Source organism: Dasypus novemcinctus, chromosome 4 (assembly GCF_030445035.2).
Source record: "Dasypus novemcinctus isolate mDasNov1 chromosome 4, mDasNov1.1.hap2, whole genome shotgun sequence".
Classification (NCBI taxonomy): domain Eukaryota; kingdom Metazoa; phylum Chordata; class Mammalia; order Cingulata; family Dasypodidae; genus Dasypus; species Dasypus novemcinctus.
This window is the reverse complement of record NC_080676.1, coordinates 102268938-102285407: the sequence shown is the minus strand read 5'-3', so window position 1 is coordinate 102285407 and position 16470 is coordinate 102268938. Positions and strand designations below refer to the sequence as shown.

At 36.5% G+C, this 16470-nt stretch overlaps 1 protein-coding gene and 1 pseudogene across 5 annotated transcripts in view; both read left to right on the top strand.

Moving 5' to 3' along the window:
- ADGRG7 (adhesion G protein-coupled receptor G7) overlaps positions 1-16470 on the top strand; it is a 144895-nt gene that overhangs the window by 108189 nt on the left and 20236 nt on the right. The window lies entirely within an intron of this gene.
- On the top strand, positions 2860-4192 carry LOC101441035 (U4/U6 small nuclear ribonucleoprotein Prp4-like; annotated as a pseudogene).

Sequence of the window (16470 nt, the reverse complement as noted above, 5' to 3'; positions counted from 1 at the left end):
CACTCATTTATTGACAGACACTTGGGTCACTTCCATCTTTCGGCAATTGTGAGCAATGCTGCTATGAACATCAGTGTACAAATAGCTGTTTGAGTCCCTGCTTTATGTTCTAGATATTTACTTACTAGTGGAATTGCAAGATCATATGGTATTAAATAATTCTATAGTTAGTGTATTAGCTAGCCAAAGGGGTGCTGATGCAAAATACCAGAAGCCTGTTGGCTTTTATAAAGGGTATTTTATTGGAATAGGAACTTACAGATACCAGGCCATAAAGCATAGATTATTTCCCTCACCAAAGTCTATTTGCATGTGTTGGAGCAAGATGGCTGCTGACATCTGTCAGGGCTAAGGCTTTCTGGGTTCTTCTCTTCCTAGGTTTTGCTTCTTTCCAGGCTCAGTGTTCCTTTCTTCCCAGGACTTGCTTCTCTTTCCTCTGTGTGCTTACTTCCCGGGGCTCCAGCTTAAGACTTCAACATCAAACTCCAACATCAAGACCTCCAACTCTGTCCTTTGCCATGCCTTTTATCTGTGAGTCCCACCCACCAAGGGACAGGGACTCAACAGCCTACTGACTTGGCCCAAATAAAGCACTAATAATTTAATTATGCCCAGGTACAGAGTAGTTTATAAATATAATCCAGTATTTATTTTTGGAATTCTTAACTATATCACACTGCTACACTTAGCTTCCTGATGTGCTGTGAACCAGCTCAGCAATAGGTTGGCTTGAAGGGAAGGCAACACAGAACTTTACAAAATAAAGGGACAGAGAGAAAGACACAAGAGAGGAGATAAAGATGGGCCTAGGGGACTTAAACAGCTTCTGGAACTGAGAGCCTCAACCCTAGTTTGCACCTCATATTTATTGGAAACTACCAAGTAGCAGAATCTACAATAATAAGGAACAACTGCAACATCTACAATAGAACAGGTGAAACTCTTTTTCCCACACTGAGGAACTGCCAAACTGTTTTCTACAGTACCTGCACCATTTTACATTCTCACCAGCGTGAATGAGTATTCCTATTTCTCCAGAACTTCTCCAAAACGTGTATTTTTCTGTTTTTTTTTTAATAGCGACAATTCTAGTAGGTGTGAAATGAGAGTGTTTTGATTTTCATTCCCCTAATAGCTACAGATGTTGAGCATCTTACCATGTGCTTTTTAACCATTTGTATTTCCTCTTTGGAGAAATGTCTATTCAAGTCTTTATCCATTTTTAACTGGGTTATTTGTCTTTTTATTGTTGAATTATAGGATTTCTTTATATATACTGGATATTAAACCCTTATCAGATATGTGGTTTCCACACATTTTCTCCTATTTAGTAGGTTATCTTTTCACTTTCTTTTTTTTTTTACCTTTAAATATAAGTTTATTTTTTTTTCCAAATTCTACTCAATTTATTCATTTTTTTAAAAGATATTACATTAATCTTTTCACTTTCTTGACAAAGTCCCTTGACATACAAAAGTTTTTAATTTTGAGGAGGTCCCATTTATCTATTTTTCCTTTTGTTGCCTGTGCTTTGGATGTAAAGTCTAAGAAACCACTACCTACCAAAAGATCTTGGAGATGTTTCCCTACATTTTCTTCTAGACATTTTATAGTCCTGATTCTTATATTCTTATATATTGTCTTTGGTTCATTTTTAGTTAATTTTTTTATATGGGGTAGATAGGGGTCCTCTTTCATTCTTTCAAATATGGCTATCCCAGCACCACATGTTGAAGAGACTCTTCTTTCCTAGTTGAGTGAACTTGGCAGCCATGTCAAATATCAATTAATCATAGATATGAGTGTGTATATCTGAGCTGTCAACTTGATTCTATTGGTCAATATATCTGTCCTTATGCCAGTGCCATGTTGTTTTGGCCCCTGTAGCTTTGTAATATGCTTTAAAGTCAGGAAATGCGAGTTCTCCAACTTTGTTCTTTTTCAAAATGTTTTTGGCTATTTCAGGTAATTCACCATTCCAAATAAATGTGAAAATTGGCTTTTCTATTTCTGCAGAGTAGGCTGTTGGAATTTTGTTGTAATTGCATTGAATCTATAAATAATTTTGAGTAGAATTGACATCTTAATGTATTTAGTCTTCCAATCCATGAATAAAGAATATCCTTCCTTATTTAGATGTTCTTTTAGCAATATTTTGTAGTTTTCTGTGTACCAGTCATTTAAATCCTTGGTTAAATGACTCTTAGGTATTTGATTCTTTTAGTTGTTATTATAAATGTAACTTTTTTGCTGTTTACAAGTTTATTTCTGAGTTTCAAAGATTATTTCCCCTTCTCCATGTGTTTAGAATTTCCTATATTCCCTCATTCAATCTTGGCTGCCACAACCAGACAGACAGAAAGCATAAGGACCTTCTTTTTCTTGCGTCTATAGTGGAAACCTAGGTAAATGTAACCTTTTTCTTGATTTCCTTCCCAGATTGCTCATTACTAATGTGTAGAAACACACACTGGTTTTGTGTGTGTTGATCTTATAACCTGCCACTTTGCTGAACTTGTTTATTAGCTCTAGTAGCTTTGTTGAGAATGTTTCAGGATTCCCTCTACAAAGGATCATGTCATTTCCAAATAAGGAAAGTTTTGAATCTTCCATTTCTAATTTGGATGCCTTTTATTTCTTTTTCTTACCTAACTACTCTGGCTAGAACTTCCAACATAGTATTGAATAACAGTGGTTATAGTGGGCATCTTTGTCTTGTTCCAGATTAGAGGGATAGCTTTCCATCTTTCACCATTGAGTATGATGTTATCTGTGAGTTTCTCACATATACCCTGAGGTATCATGCTGAGGAAGTTTCATTTTGTTCCTATTTTTCAAAGTATTTTTGATCAAGAAAGGATGACTTCCTCATGAGCCTCCTCCACAGCAACCAAAACCTCCAAGGCACCTGATAACTTAATAACCCTGTTATGATGAAACCTCACATCTGTTGTGGAGGTTTGGAAGAGAAGGGGAGAGAGTGTCTGGCCAAAGGAGAGTCTTAACTTGGGAAAAGAAGGAATTAAAGCAAGAATTGAAGCAGGAAATATTAATATAGCCTCCAGAAAAGTGTTTGAAATTGAAGAGCACATCAGAGAATGCCAGAAAGAAGTATTGGTTGAGTTTGAGAGAAGGAAACAAGGCAACAAATTAATATTTCCACAGGTGACTCAGAAGTGAAGACTTGTCTTAGAGCCTTGGGAGAGCCCATCACATTTTTTGAAGAGGGCCCTGCTGAAAGAAAAGAAGGGTTAAGAAATATCCTCTCAATGGTCAGTACTGATGCCTTAAAAAAAAATAGGATGAAAAATCTAAGCAGTCCAAAGAAGAGTATCGGCAAACTAAGTACCATAAAGGACAAAATAGCCTGAAGGTTGCTAGTCTATGGATTGCCATTTATTCACTGCCCAGGGCAATGAAACGCTTGAAAGAAACTTGTCTCCACAAAGAAATTCCTGAGACAACTAGGACCTCCCAGATGCAAGAACTTTACAAATCTGTCCAGTCTTTGAATAATTTCTGTAGTCATATTGGGGATGATTAGCCTAACTCCTACTGTCAGTTTAGTCCCAATTCCAAAATTCTGACCACAGCTTGTTGACCAACCCTGGATAAAATGCCTTCCTTTGTATTTGGTAGGAATGGGCTTTGCAAGCTCTGGCCTGTTCCCAATTGCAACTTTCTTCACACTGTATGTGTCAATAACACAAATGTAGGAGCAATTTTATTCCATCCCAAATCTACTGTCTCCTTGGACCAAAAAGGTCCTGACCTCCTGAGCTGCTGATTGGTCTGTGAAGCTTTGGAGGTTTGACAGTGATGAACCAGTGGCAGATATTGAAGGCTACACGGTGTATGTGGCCCGGGTAATGTGGCATCCATTGGGATGTTTCCTGGGCACCACTTTCTATGATTGCTTATAGTGCTTGTGCAGTTTGGAGGCTCAAGAGGAGATCCCACATCAGGAGGATCACAGCATGGGTGTGTATGACATTGCCTTCCATCAAGATGACTCTTTTGCTGGCACTGGGGGACTGGATGCCTTTGGTTGTGTTTAGGACCTGAACACAGGACATTGCATCATGTTCCTAGAAGGGCACCTGAAAGAAACCTATGGAATAAATTTCTCGCCAATAGTTAGCACATTGCAACTCTCAGTGGTGACAACACATGCAAAGTGTGAGATCTTTGAGTCTATACCATTTCTGTCCATCAGAACTTAGCCTGGATATTTCTTCCAGTGGGCACATTAAGGCTACCTGCTCATATGACAGGAACTTCAAGTTCTAGATGGCTAATTAAGCAGTACTGGAAGGCTGATTGGGCAGTGCCATGGACAAAGACTAACCTTAAGCTCTTCCTTAAGAACCATTTTTCTCAAAAGAAAGGAATCGATGTGTTCTCTTCCATCATGTTTTTTGCTTCCTGCCATGTATAGACCCTTTAAAAGAAATGGATTTCTTCAAGTAGGCAACCAAACTAGTTCCTTGGTGATAGTAAGCTGCTTTCATGTCTGAAAATTTAATTTTCTTCTTCAGGTCCTGCCATGAATTGCATAGGCATTGTCTTTATAAATCTTTTGTTTTGAATGTCCTATTACTTTCCCTTCACCACACTCAGGATTGTGACTGACTCCCTCCATTTTTATTTCTTGGAACTTGGATTTCCACAATATGGTACACCCCTCAGGGATAAATATGATCCGGAGACTGAAGTGGATGAACTGTAGTTTGGAAGCCTCCAGGTACATCTCACCATACGCTGGCTCAGCAATGCTTGGACAAAGCTAAGAACCTTTCCTCTATTTTTTGGAGAATGGGAGAAGAAGCAGGGGACCACAGCTGTGCTGATGGTTATGCAGTAGGGAAGATTTTACCTCTTTCTGTTGAGTTCACTAGAAATGCTGTCTTCATCACATTGCTCAGAACTGAACATTTGCATTCTCAGAAAATGTCTTCAATTTTGTTCTGAAGTTTGCTATCCTTCATGGTACCCTAAACAAGGCAATTTTGTCAGGATTCAAAGAAATTTTTAGAAATGTAAAAACAGAAAGTATGCTGGATTTTGCAAATGCCTTTTCTGCATCAATTAAGATGATCTTGTGTTTTTTATAACCCCTTCATTTTGTTAGTGTGGTATATTAATTGATTTTCTTATGTTGAACCATCTTTGCATACTTGGTGTAAAACCCACTTGATCATGGTTTATAATAATTTTAATGTGCTATTTGATTCTGTTTGCAAGTATTTTGCTGAGGATTTTTGTATCTCTATTAATAAGAGAAATTTGACTGTAATTTTTCTTTATTTTTTAAAACAAATTAATTTTATTGATACATATTAATAAAGCAATAAAGCATACAGTTCATCAAAAGTGTACAATCAGTGTTATTTGGTACAATCACATAGTTGTGTATTCATCACTTGAATCATTATTAGAGCATTTTCATTATTTTAATAATAATAAACAAAAAACAAATTAAATTCTTCACCTCTCTATCTCTCTCTGTTTTCCATGCTATACCTAACTGCTATTTCTGGCTATTCTTACACAATTATTTATTTATTAGGCAGTTTTACTGAGGTATATTCACATAATATATGATCCATCCAAAGTGTATAATCAATGGCTTTTAGTATAGTTGCAATGTTGTACATTCATCATGACAAAAAATTTTAGAACAATTTCATTACTCCATAAAGAAAAACTCCACTCTCCTTAGGCTGCTTTCCGTAGCCCTGCATAACTACTAATCTAATTTCACCTTTATAAATTGATACATATTTACATTTTATATAAATGGAATCATACAAAATGTAGCACTTTGTGTCTGATTTCTTTCACTTAGCATGTTTTTTTTTTTGGTATGATATTAACATTTGTAGTATTAACATACATTTGTTCAGCTTCAAAGAAAAATGGTCTTATATATGCAGTTTCACCCATATCCATCTTTTACATGCAATTTTACTATGCTGTACAGTTCCATGTTGCATTTTTAAAATTTCCTTTTAGGAACATACATAACCTTAGATTTTCCCTTTAAACCACATTTATGCCTATGGAATAGTACTACTAGTTACAAACATTATATTGAGACTTCACCTTTTCTATTCATTTCCAAAGATTAACACACATTCTTTTTACCAGTTCTGCACAAGTTAATCCTCAGCATTACATTCTCTAAACCCATTCTATTTTCTGGTGACCAATATTCAAGTTACTAACTCCAAAATATTTAGTTCATAGTAGCTCATTCATAAAGTATTCGTCCTTCTGTGTCTGGCTTACTTCACTTAATATAATGTCCTCCAAGTTCATGCATGTTATCATATGCTTCACAACTCCATTTCTTCTTACAGCTGCACAGTATTCCATTCTGTGAATACACCACAGTTTCTTTATCCATTCACTGGTTAATAGACACCTGTGTAATTTCCAGATTTTGGCAATCATGAATAATGCTGCTATGCAAATTGGTGTGCATTAAGTCGGTTTGTGTCAGTTTTTCTGAGTATATACCCAGTAGTGGTATTGCCAGGTCATGTGGCAAATCTATTTTCAACTTCATTAGGAACTGCCAAACAATCCTCCACAGTGGCTGCACCATTCTACATTCCCATCAACAGTGAATAAGTGTTCCTATCTCTCCTCATCCTCTCCAACATTTATGATTTTCCAACTTTTTTATAGTGACCAGTCTAACAGGTGTAAAATGATGCCTCTTTTAGTTTTCATTTGCATTGCCCTAATTACTAGTGATGTTGAACATTTTTCATGTGTTTTTTTTTTTTTTTTTTTTGGCTGTTTGTATTTCTTCTTTGGACAAATGTCTATTCAAGTCTTTTGCCTGTCTTTAAATCAGGTCATTTGTGTTTTATTGTTGAGTTGTAGCATCTCTTTATATATCATAGATATTATAAGTTTATTGGACATGTGATTTCCAAATATTTTGTCCCATTGTGTCACCTGCCTTTTCAACTTTTTGACAGAGTCCTTGGAGGTGCAAAAGTGTTTAATTTTGAGGAGGTTCCATTTATTTATATCTTGTTTTGTTGTGTATACTTTGGGTGCATGGTCCAAAAAACCACCACCCACTGCAAGATCTTTAAGATGTTTCCCTACATTTTCTTTTGGCAGTTTTATGGTCTTGGCTTTTATATTTAGGTCTTTGATCCATTTTCTTCTATAGGCAGTGGGATAGGGGTCCTCCTTTATGATGGATATCCAATTCTCCTGGCACCATTTTTTGAAAAAATTGTTTTGTTCCATCAACATGAATTGATAAGTTTGTCAAAAACCAGTTGGCCATAGAGGCGAAGGTTTATTTCTTGACTCTCAATTCTATTACACTGTTCAATGTGTCTATCTTCATGCCAGTACCATGCTGTTTTGACCATTTTACCTTTGTAATATGTTTCAAGGTCAGGCAGTGATATTACTCCCATGTTGCTCTTGTTTTTTTGGAATGCTTTTGGCTGTTTGGGTGCACTTTCCCTTCCAAATGAATTTAGTAATTACCTTTTCTAATTCTGTAAATTAGGCAATTGGAATTTTGATTGGTATTGCATTGAATCTATAAATCAGTTTGGGTGAGGTTGTCATCTTCATGATATTTATTCTTCCAATCCATGAACATGAAAAGTCCTTCCATTTGTTTAGGTCTTTCAAAATTTCTTTTAACATTGTTTTGTAGTTTTCTGCATATAAGTCTTGTACTTCTATTGTTAAATTAATTCCTAGGTACTTGAGTCTTTTTGTTGCTATTGTAAATAGAATTTTTTCCTGATTTTCTCCTGATTTGTTTATACTAGTATACAGAAACATTACTGATTTTTATGTGTTGGTTTAGTATCCTGCCACTTTGCTGAACTCATTTATTAACTCAAGTAAGCTTTGCTGTAGACATTTCAGAATGTCTAAATATATATATTTTAAATTTTCTAAATATCGAATCATGTGATTCACAAATAGTGACAGTTTTACTTCCTCTTTTTCTATTTGGATGTCTTTTTTTTCTTGTCTAATTGTTCTAGCTAGAACTTCTAGTACAATGTTGAGTAACAATGGTGACAGTGGGTATCCTTGCCCTGTTCCTAATCTTAGAAGGAAAGCTTTCAACCTTTCCCCATTGAGTGCAATGTTGGCTGTGGATTTTTCATATATGCCTTTTATCATATTAAAGAATTTTCCTTCTCTTCTTACCTTTCAGTTTATCCAGAAAGAATGCAGACTTTGTTGAATGGCTTTTCTTCATCAATTAAGATGATCATGTGGGTTCTTTTCATTCAGTTTGTTAATGTGGTGTATTATGTTGATTTATTTCATATGTTTGAACCATCCTTGCATACAAGGAGTAAATCCCATTTGGTTGTGATACATAAATATCTTAATATGCTGTTGGATTCTATTTGGAAGTATTTTGTTGAGAATTTTTACATCTATATTCATTAGAGAGATTGGTCTGTAATTTTCTTGTAGTATCTTTATCTGGTTTTGGAATTAGGGTGATGTTAGCTTCATAAAATGTGTTGGGTAATTTTCCCTCCTTTCCAATTTTTTGGAAGAGTTAAACAGGATTGGAGTTATTCTTTTCAAAATGCTTGGTAGAATTCACCTGTGAAGCCATCTGGTCCTGGACATTTCTTTGTTGGGAGATTTTTTTTTAAGATTTATTTATTTATTTCTCTCCCCTTCCCCCCGCCCCAGTTGTCTGCTCTCTGTGTCCATTCACTGTGTGCTCTTCTGTGACTGCTTCTATCCTTATCAGTGGCACTGGGAATCTGTGTTTCCTTTTCTTGCTTCATCTTGTTGTGTCAGCTCTCCGTGTGTGCAGCACCATTCTTGGGCAGGCTGCACTTTCTTTTGCGCTGGGCAGCTCTCCTTACAGGGCACACTCCTTGCACGTGGGCTTCCCCTATGCAGGGGAGACCCCTGAGTGGCACAGCACCCCTTACGCGCATTAGCACTGCACGTGGGCCAGCTCCACATGTGTCAAGGAGGCCCAGGGTTTGAACTGCAGACCTCCCATGTGGTAGGAGGACGCCCTATCCATTAGTCTGCTTCCCATGTTGGGAGATTTTTGATGATGGATTCAATCTCTTTAAATGTGTTTGGTTTGTTAAATTCTTTATTTCTTGTAGTATCAATGTAGGTTGTTTGTGCATGTCTAGGAATTTGTCCATTTTACCTTGGTTGTCTAATTTGTTGGCATACAGTTTCTCATAATATCCTCTTAAGATTCTTTCTATTTCTGTGAGGTCAGTCATAACTTCCCTTCTTTCATTTCTGATTATATTTATTTGCATCTTCTCTCTTTTTTTCTTTGTTAGTATAGTTAATAGTTTGTCAATTTTATTTATCTTCTCAAAGAACCAGCTTTTTGTTTTGTTAATTTTCTCTATGTTTTTATGTTCTCCATTTCATTTATTTCTGCTCTAATCTTTATTATTTCCTTCCTTCTGCTTATTTTGGGATTGGTTTGCTGTTCTTTTTCTAGTTTCTCCAAAAAGAGTTGATTGTTATCCTTTCTTCTTTTTTAATAAAGGTGTTTAGGGCTATATATTTCCCTCTCAGAATTTTCTTTGTTGTATCCCATAGGTTTTGATAAGTTGAGTTCTCATTTTCATTGGTCTCAATTTATTTGCTGATTTCACTTGCAATTTCTTCTTTGACCCACTAATTATTTAGGAGTATGTTTTTTAGCCTCCACACATTTGTGAATTTACTTTATTCCTATCTATTATTGAATTCCAGTTAAATTCCATTATGATCTGAGAAGTTGCTTTGCATAATTTCAATCTTTTTATATTTATTGAGAGCTGCATTGTGACCTAACATGTGGTCTATCCTGGAGAAAAACCCATGTGCACTTGAGAAGAATGTATAATCCACTGAGTTTGGGTGCAATATTCTGTATATGTCTGTTAGGTTTAATTTGTCTATCATATTGTTCAATTCTCTGTTTACTTTTTGATCTTCTGTCTAGTTGTTCTATCTAATGATGTGAGTCATGTGTTGAATTCTCCATAATTACTGTAGACATGCATGTTTTTTCCTTCAATTTTGCCAGAGTTTGTATCATGTATTTGGGACACCCTGGTTAGGTACTTAAATACTTATGACTGTTACATCTTCCTGGTGGATTATCCTTTTTATTAATACACAATGGCCATCTGTGTCTCTTATAACTTCTTTGCATTTAGAGTCTGTTTTGTCTATATTAGTATAGCTAACCCCGCTCTTTTTTGGTTACTGTTTGCTTGGAGCATCTTTTTCCAACCTTTCACTTTTAGTCAGTTTGTATCCATGGATCTAAGATGAGTCTCTTGTAAGTAGCATGTGGCTGGTTCATGGTTTTTTTATCCATTCTGTCAGCCTGTATCTTTTGATTGGGGAGTTTAATACATTCACATTAAGTGATAATACTATAAGTGTATTATTTATTTCCACCATTTTATTCTTTGGGTTTCATATGTAAGATCTTATTTTTGTCTCTTTACTCTTTTAATTATCTGTTCTGTTATTCTTTTTTCTATACTCTCCTCCAAGCCTCTCTCTCCTGTCTTTTTCTTTCAAGTTTTAAGGCTTCCTTTAAGATTTCCTGCAAAGATGGAGTCTTTGGTTTTTTTTTTTTTTAAACTCTCTTAGTTTCTGTTTGTTTATGAATATATTATACTCACCTTCATATTTGAAGGACAATTTTGCTGGGTAAAGATTTCTCAGCTGGCAGTTTTTCTCTTTCAGTATCCTAATTTTATGATACCACTGTCTTCCCACCTCCATGGTTTCTGATGAGAAATCTGCACTAAGTCTTACTGGGCATCCCTTGTATATGACGGTTTGCTTCTCCCTCGCTGCTCTCAGAATTTTCTCTTTCTCTTTGACATTTGACATTCTAAGTGCTATGTGTCTTGAAGTAAGTCTATTTGCTTTTATTCTGGTTGGAGTATGCTGTGCTTATTGGATATGTAAATTTATTTCTTATGTGAGAGTTGGGAAATTTTCAGCTATTATTTCCTCAAATACTCTTTCTGCCCCTTTTTCCTTCTTTCCTCCTTCTGGAACTCCCATGACATGTATGTTGTTACATTTTGTGTTCTCACTCAACTCCCTGAACCCGTACTCTATTTTTTCTATTCTTTTTGCTTTTTAATTTCAGCTGTTCTGTTTTCTATATCACTTATTCTTTCTTCTGTCATTTCAAGTCTGCTGCTCTATTCCTTTAATTTTTTTTTTTTAATCTCACCTATCATATCTTTCATTTCCATGAGCTCTGCTACTTCTTAATTCAGTTTTTCACTTTCTTCTTTGGGTTCACTCTATGTCTTCTTGATGTCCTTTATATCTTTAGTCATATTGACTGCTGACTCATTAATTTGAGTTTGGAAATTTGTGTGCATCTCATTGATTAGTTGTCTCAAATCCTGTGTCTCTTCTTGGGCTTTGATATTTTACTTTTCTTGGACAATTTTTCTTTTTTTTTTTTCATACAGCTTGTAATTTTTTTTTCTGATGTCTAGGCATCTGATTAGGGTGATGCATTTACTCAGATGATCAATTTCTCTCTCTTTTGTAGGGTTTTAGAGGTGGCAGATGTGTGTTACTGCTGTTCTTTGATTCTTGGTTCAACCTGTTCTGTGTCCTCAGGATTGTCCCTGTTAGTTGCTCAAATCAGTAATGGGTTATATACTAGTTTCCTAGGGTCTTAGGGAGGGAGACAGGCTGTAAAGGCAGAAAAATGCCGCTCTTACTTTTAATTTCCTCATGTGCACCTCTTTGGTCTGCCAGCAGATGGCGAGCTTTGGCAACTTTCTCAGTTCAATGCCTCCTCAGAGTGTATTTCCTGCAACATGGACCTGATCAAGGTGAGGAAGTTCCTGCCGGGAAGTTATAGAATTAAAACATTCTTAGAGTCAGTTCTCCAAGTTTTGTTGGCAGCCCCCTCCCTTTTCCTGGATAGGAAGTAATTCCACTCCCTTCTGCATCTCAGCTACCAGTTCTGTTCAGTGGAGAAGGAGATTGAGATGGTCAGATCTCTTTAGTCCCTTGCTGGCTCCCAAGGCAAGCAATGGTGCAGCCCCTGGCCTGGAAAGGTTTGTGGGACACAGCAGAACAAATGTGTAAGTCAAAAGGTGAATCAGCCTTGGCTATGTCCCTCTCTCTCCGCTTCTTGGGGAGGAGGGTCCCTGCTGCCCGCTTTGTCCGTAGCCACCAACCCCGAGGCTTGAGAATTCAGAAGTGTCTGTAATGGTGTGGAGGATGCCAGGATTTACAGCTGTGGCTTTTAACTCACAGTTTTGTTGTCACAATTCTTTTCCTTTGCCCCTCTCTCCTCTGGGAGGTGTTCAGCCTTCCCCTGGTATTCTAAACCCTAGTTTTTTCCCCAGGTCATTTCTGCCTGTCCTGTAGCTATTTTTCTGAGAGAGAAGAGATTCCAATGTCTTTCTTGTCTGCCAACTTCCTGGAAGTCTTGCAATTTTCTTTTCTTGTAATATATTTATCTGGCTTTGGAATTAGGGTGATGTTGGCCTCACAGAATGAATTAAGTAGTGTTTCCCCTCCCCATCTTTAATTTTTTGGAAAGTTTAAGCAGGACTGGTATTAATTCTTCTTGGCATGATTGGTGTAATTCACCTGTAAAACCATCTGGTCTTGGGCTTTTCTTTGTTTGGAGGTTTTTGATGACGGAATCAATCCCTTGTAATTGATCTTTTGAGGTCTTCTATTTCTTCTAGAGTCAGTATAGGTTGTTCATGTATTTCTAGGAATTTGTCCATTTGATCTAAGTTGACAGCATATTGTTGTTTGTAGTATCCTCCTATGATCTTTTTATTTCTGTAGGGTCAGTAATGTCCTCCCTGTCATTTCTGATTTTATTTATTTGCATATTCTTTATTTTTTCTTTTGCAGTCTAGCAAAGAAAATAAATAAATTTTATTGACAAACTCAAAGACCAACTTTTATTTTTGTTCATTCTACTTTTTTTTAATTCTCAATTACATTTATTTCTGCTCTAATCTTTGTTATTTCTTTCCTTCTGCTTGTTTTGGGATTGGTTTGCTTTTCTTTTTTCTAGTTCCTCCAGGTGTGCAGTTAGGTCTTTGATTTTAGTTTTTTATCATCATTATTATTTTTAGGAGGTACCAGAGATTTAAATCAGGGCCTTGTATGTGCAAAACAGGTGCTCAACTACTGAGCTACACCTGCTCCCCGTGTTTTTTATTTCTAATGTAAATATTGAGGTTTATAATTTTCCCTCCTGGCACTGTCTTTGCTGTATCCCATAAGGTCTGATAGGCTATATTCTCATTTTCATTCATTTCGAGATATTTACTGACTTTCCTTGCTATTTCTTCTTTGACCCTTTATAAAAGGTGTTTTGTTGTTGTTGTTGCTGTTTCGCTTTGTTTTGTTCTATGGTACTGGGAGCAGGGGACTGAACCCAGGATCTTGTATGTGGGAAGCTGGCACTCAACCAATGAGCAATATCAGTTTCCCTGAGTTGATTTTTTTGTTTGTTTTGCTTGTTGTTTCTTTTTGTTTTTTCAGGAAGCACTAGGAACTGAACCCAGGACCTCCTATGTGGTGGGTAAGCACTCAACCACTTGAGTCACTTCCACTTCCAAAGATGTTTTCAACTTCCATATATTTGTGACTTTTCCAGTTCTCTGCCTGTTACTGATTTCCAGCATCATTCTATTATGGTCAGAGAAAATACTTTGTATAATTTCAGTATTTTTATGCTTGTTGAGACTTGTTTTATGACCTAACATGTGGTCTCTCCTAGAGGATGATCCATGCTCACTTAAGAAGGTTTAGCCTGCTATTCCATGGCTACAATCTTCTGTAATTGTCTATTAGGTCCAGTTCATTTATCATATTGTTCAAGGTCTCTGTTTCCTTATTGACCCTCTGTCTACATGCTCTGTCTTGATGAGAGTGATGTATTGAAGTCTCCAGCTGTTATTGTAGAAATGTCCATTTCTTCCTTCAGTTTTGCTACTGTTTGCCTCATATATTTTGGTGCACCTGGTTAGTTGCATAAATATTTATGATTGTTATTTCTTGTTGCTGAATTGCCCTTTTATTAATATACAGTGTCTTTCTTTGTATCTTATATCAACTTTGCATTTAAGTCTATTTTATCTGATATTAGTATGGCTATACCAGCTCCTTTTTGGTTACTATTTGCTTGGAATGTCTTTTTCCAATCTTTAACTTTCAACCTATTTGTGTCCATGTGTCTAAAGTGAGTCTCTTGTAAACAATATATAGTTGGATTATGCTTTTTAAATACATTCTCTCAATCTCTGTCTTGTGATTGGGGAGTTTCATCCATTCTAATTCAGTGTTATCTCTATGAAGTCAGTACTTACATTAATTATTTTATCCTTTGTTTTTTATGTCATGTCTTATTTTCATCTTTCTTTTTACGATTTTATTTACTCTTATTTGTAATCTTCAGTTCTTCACTCCAATCCATATTGTCAAACTACCACATTTCCTGATCTTCCACTGAATCTTCTTAATTGCTATGAAAATACAAAATCTAATAAATTGTTTTGTGGTTTAGCCATCTTTCATCAATCTATGCCCATCCTCTTTGGTCCAGACCTACTCTCTTTATCATTATCATTATGTACTCTTCTCCTTTCCTTTCTCCCTGCAACACATTGTAGGTTATTTGACTAGTATTTATTTTGTTCCAGATTCATAAAAAGCACTTGACATTAGGTGAAAGCTAATGCACTGGTCCTGAACATGTGGGCCTAAGATCCTGGGTGGTTCAGAGTTATTTCCAAAGGCCTTACAAATACAAAGGTGCACCTAGCATTGCCATTTTAATATTTACTTTGGAACAAAAAACTATGTGACATGGGTTTTTAAGACACTATTCGAGAACCTTAAATATGCTGCTTTATACTGAAAAAAATTAGGAACTCTTGTGTTAGAGAGTTTATCTCATATAACAAATAGAAATTTCAGTAAAGGTTCCTAGCAAATCAAATGGTAGAACTATTAGGGAATTTAACTCTCTGCAAAATGGAATAGTGGGGAGTGGGACATGGGAGGGAATAGGAAATCATTGTTTTTTTCCTTCAGATCATACAAATACTTGCTTTTTTTCTTTTTATATTCAGGGCTGGCAGGGCTGGCTTTCACAGGTACGTGACCTGTGCTGTAGCACAGGGCCCCTGCTCAGAAGGACCCTGCACTTGATTTTATGCTCTGCTCCTGCTGTTTTGTAACTCTTAATAATTTTTAAACAATGGGTCTCACATTTTTATGAGACCACAAACCTTGTAGTCTGTCCTGAGGGCTGGTCCTGACCATAGGCAGGAAAAAAAAGATGACAAGGCCAATACTAATTATAGAAAAAAACTTCTTCCTGTACCTTTAGGTGATGAGAAGCAAGGAATTTAAATGTAAGCAAAGCTCCTTGTTGGAATTAGGTTTATTAACAACTGTAGGAAGCACTTTTTACTTTTAGTCAAGCTCTCTGAAAACGTCTACAGAATGGAGGTAGGGATCTAGAAAAGCCATCTCAGAAACTGAAAGCTATTGTGCCATTAGATAGCTTTCGGAGAATGAAATCTGTTCCACCGAGGGAAAATTCAGGGAGTTCATGCTAAGTTCAGAAACTTTTGAAGCAATTAATAAGCATCTGATACCAGGATGCTTTGTGACCTCTCATAATTAAGTAAAACTTATTTTACATTTTTGAAAGTCATATTGTCTTAGTTTGCCAAAGGGCTGCCAATACAAATTTCCAGAAATGTGCTGGTTTTTATAAAGGGGATTTATTTGGGGTAAACATTTATGGTTCTGAAGCCATGAAATGCCTAACTGAAGGCACAGTCAGAGATGCGTTCAACTGCCACATGGTGAATAAGATGGCAGACAACCTCTGCCAGGGTCTCTGCCTTCCCCCACACATGCTCACCACTTCCCAGAGCCCAGCTCCCAGAGCTCAGCTGTGAGCAATGAGGCATAGGGCTTGTCTATTCCTGGGCCTCCTCTCTCAGTCTTGGCTGCTCTGCTTTCTTCCCAAGTTCAGCTGTGAGCTATTAGGCAGATGGCTCTTCTCTTCAGCCTGGGCTCAGCTTCTCCATCTTGGGCTGCTCCATGGGCCAAGCTTCTTAGGGGCTTCGTGCTTAAGCTTTGGCTGCTGGCGATGTTCAAGTCCTCCTTTCACACTGAATGGTCATAAGTGGTAGAGCAATTAAATATAAAAGTGACAACCGTAATAATCCTAGAAGGAAATGTAGGAAAACATTTTCAAGATCTTGTGGTAGGTGGTAGTTTCTTAAACCTTATACCAATGCACAAATAACAAAAGAAAAAATAGATAAATGGGACCTCTTCAAAATTAAACACCTTTGTACCTCAGAGGACTTTGTTAAAGGGTTAAAAGGCAGCCAATTCAATGGGAGAATATATTTGACAATCACATATCTAAAAAGGGTC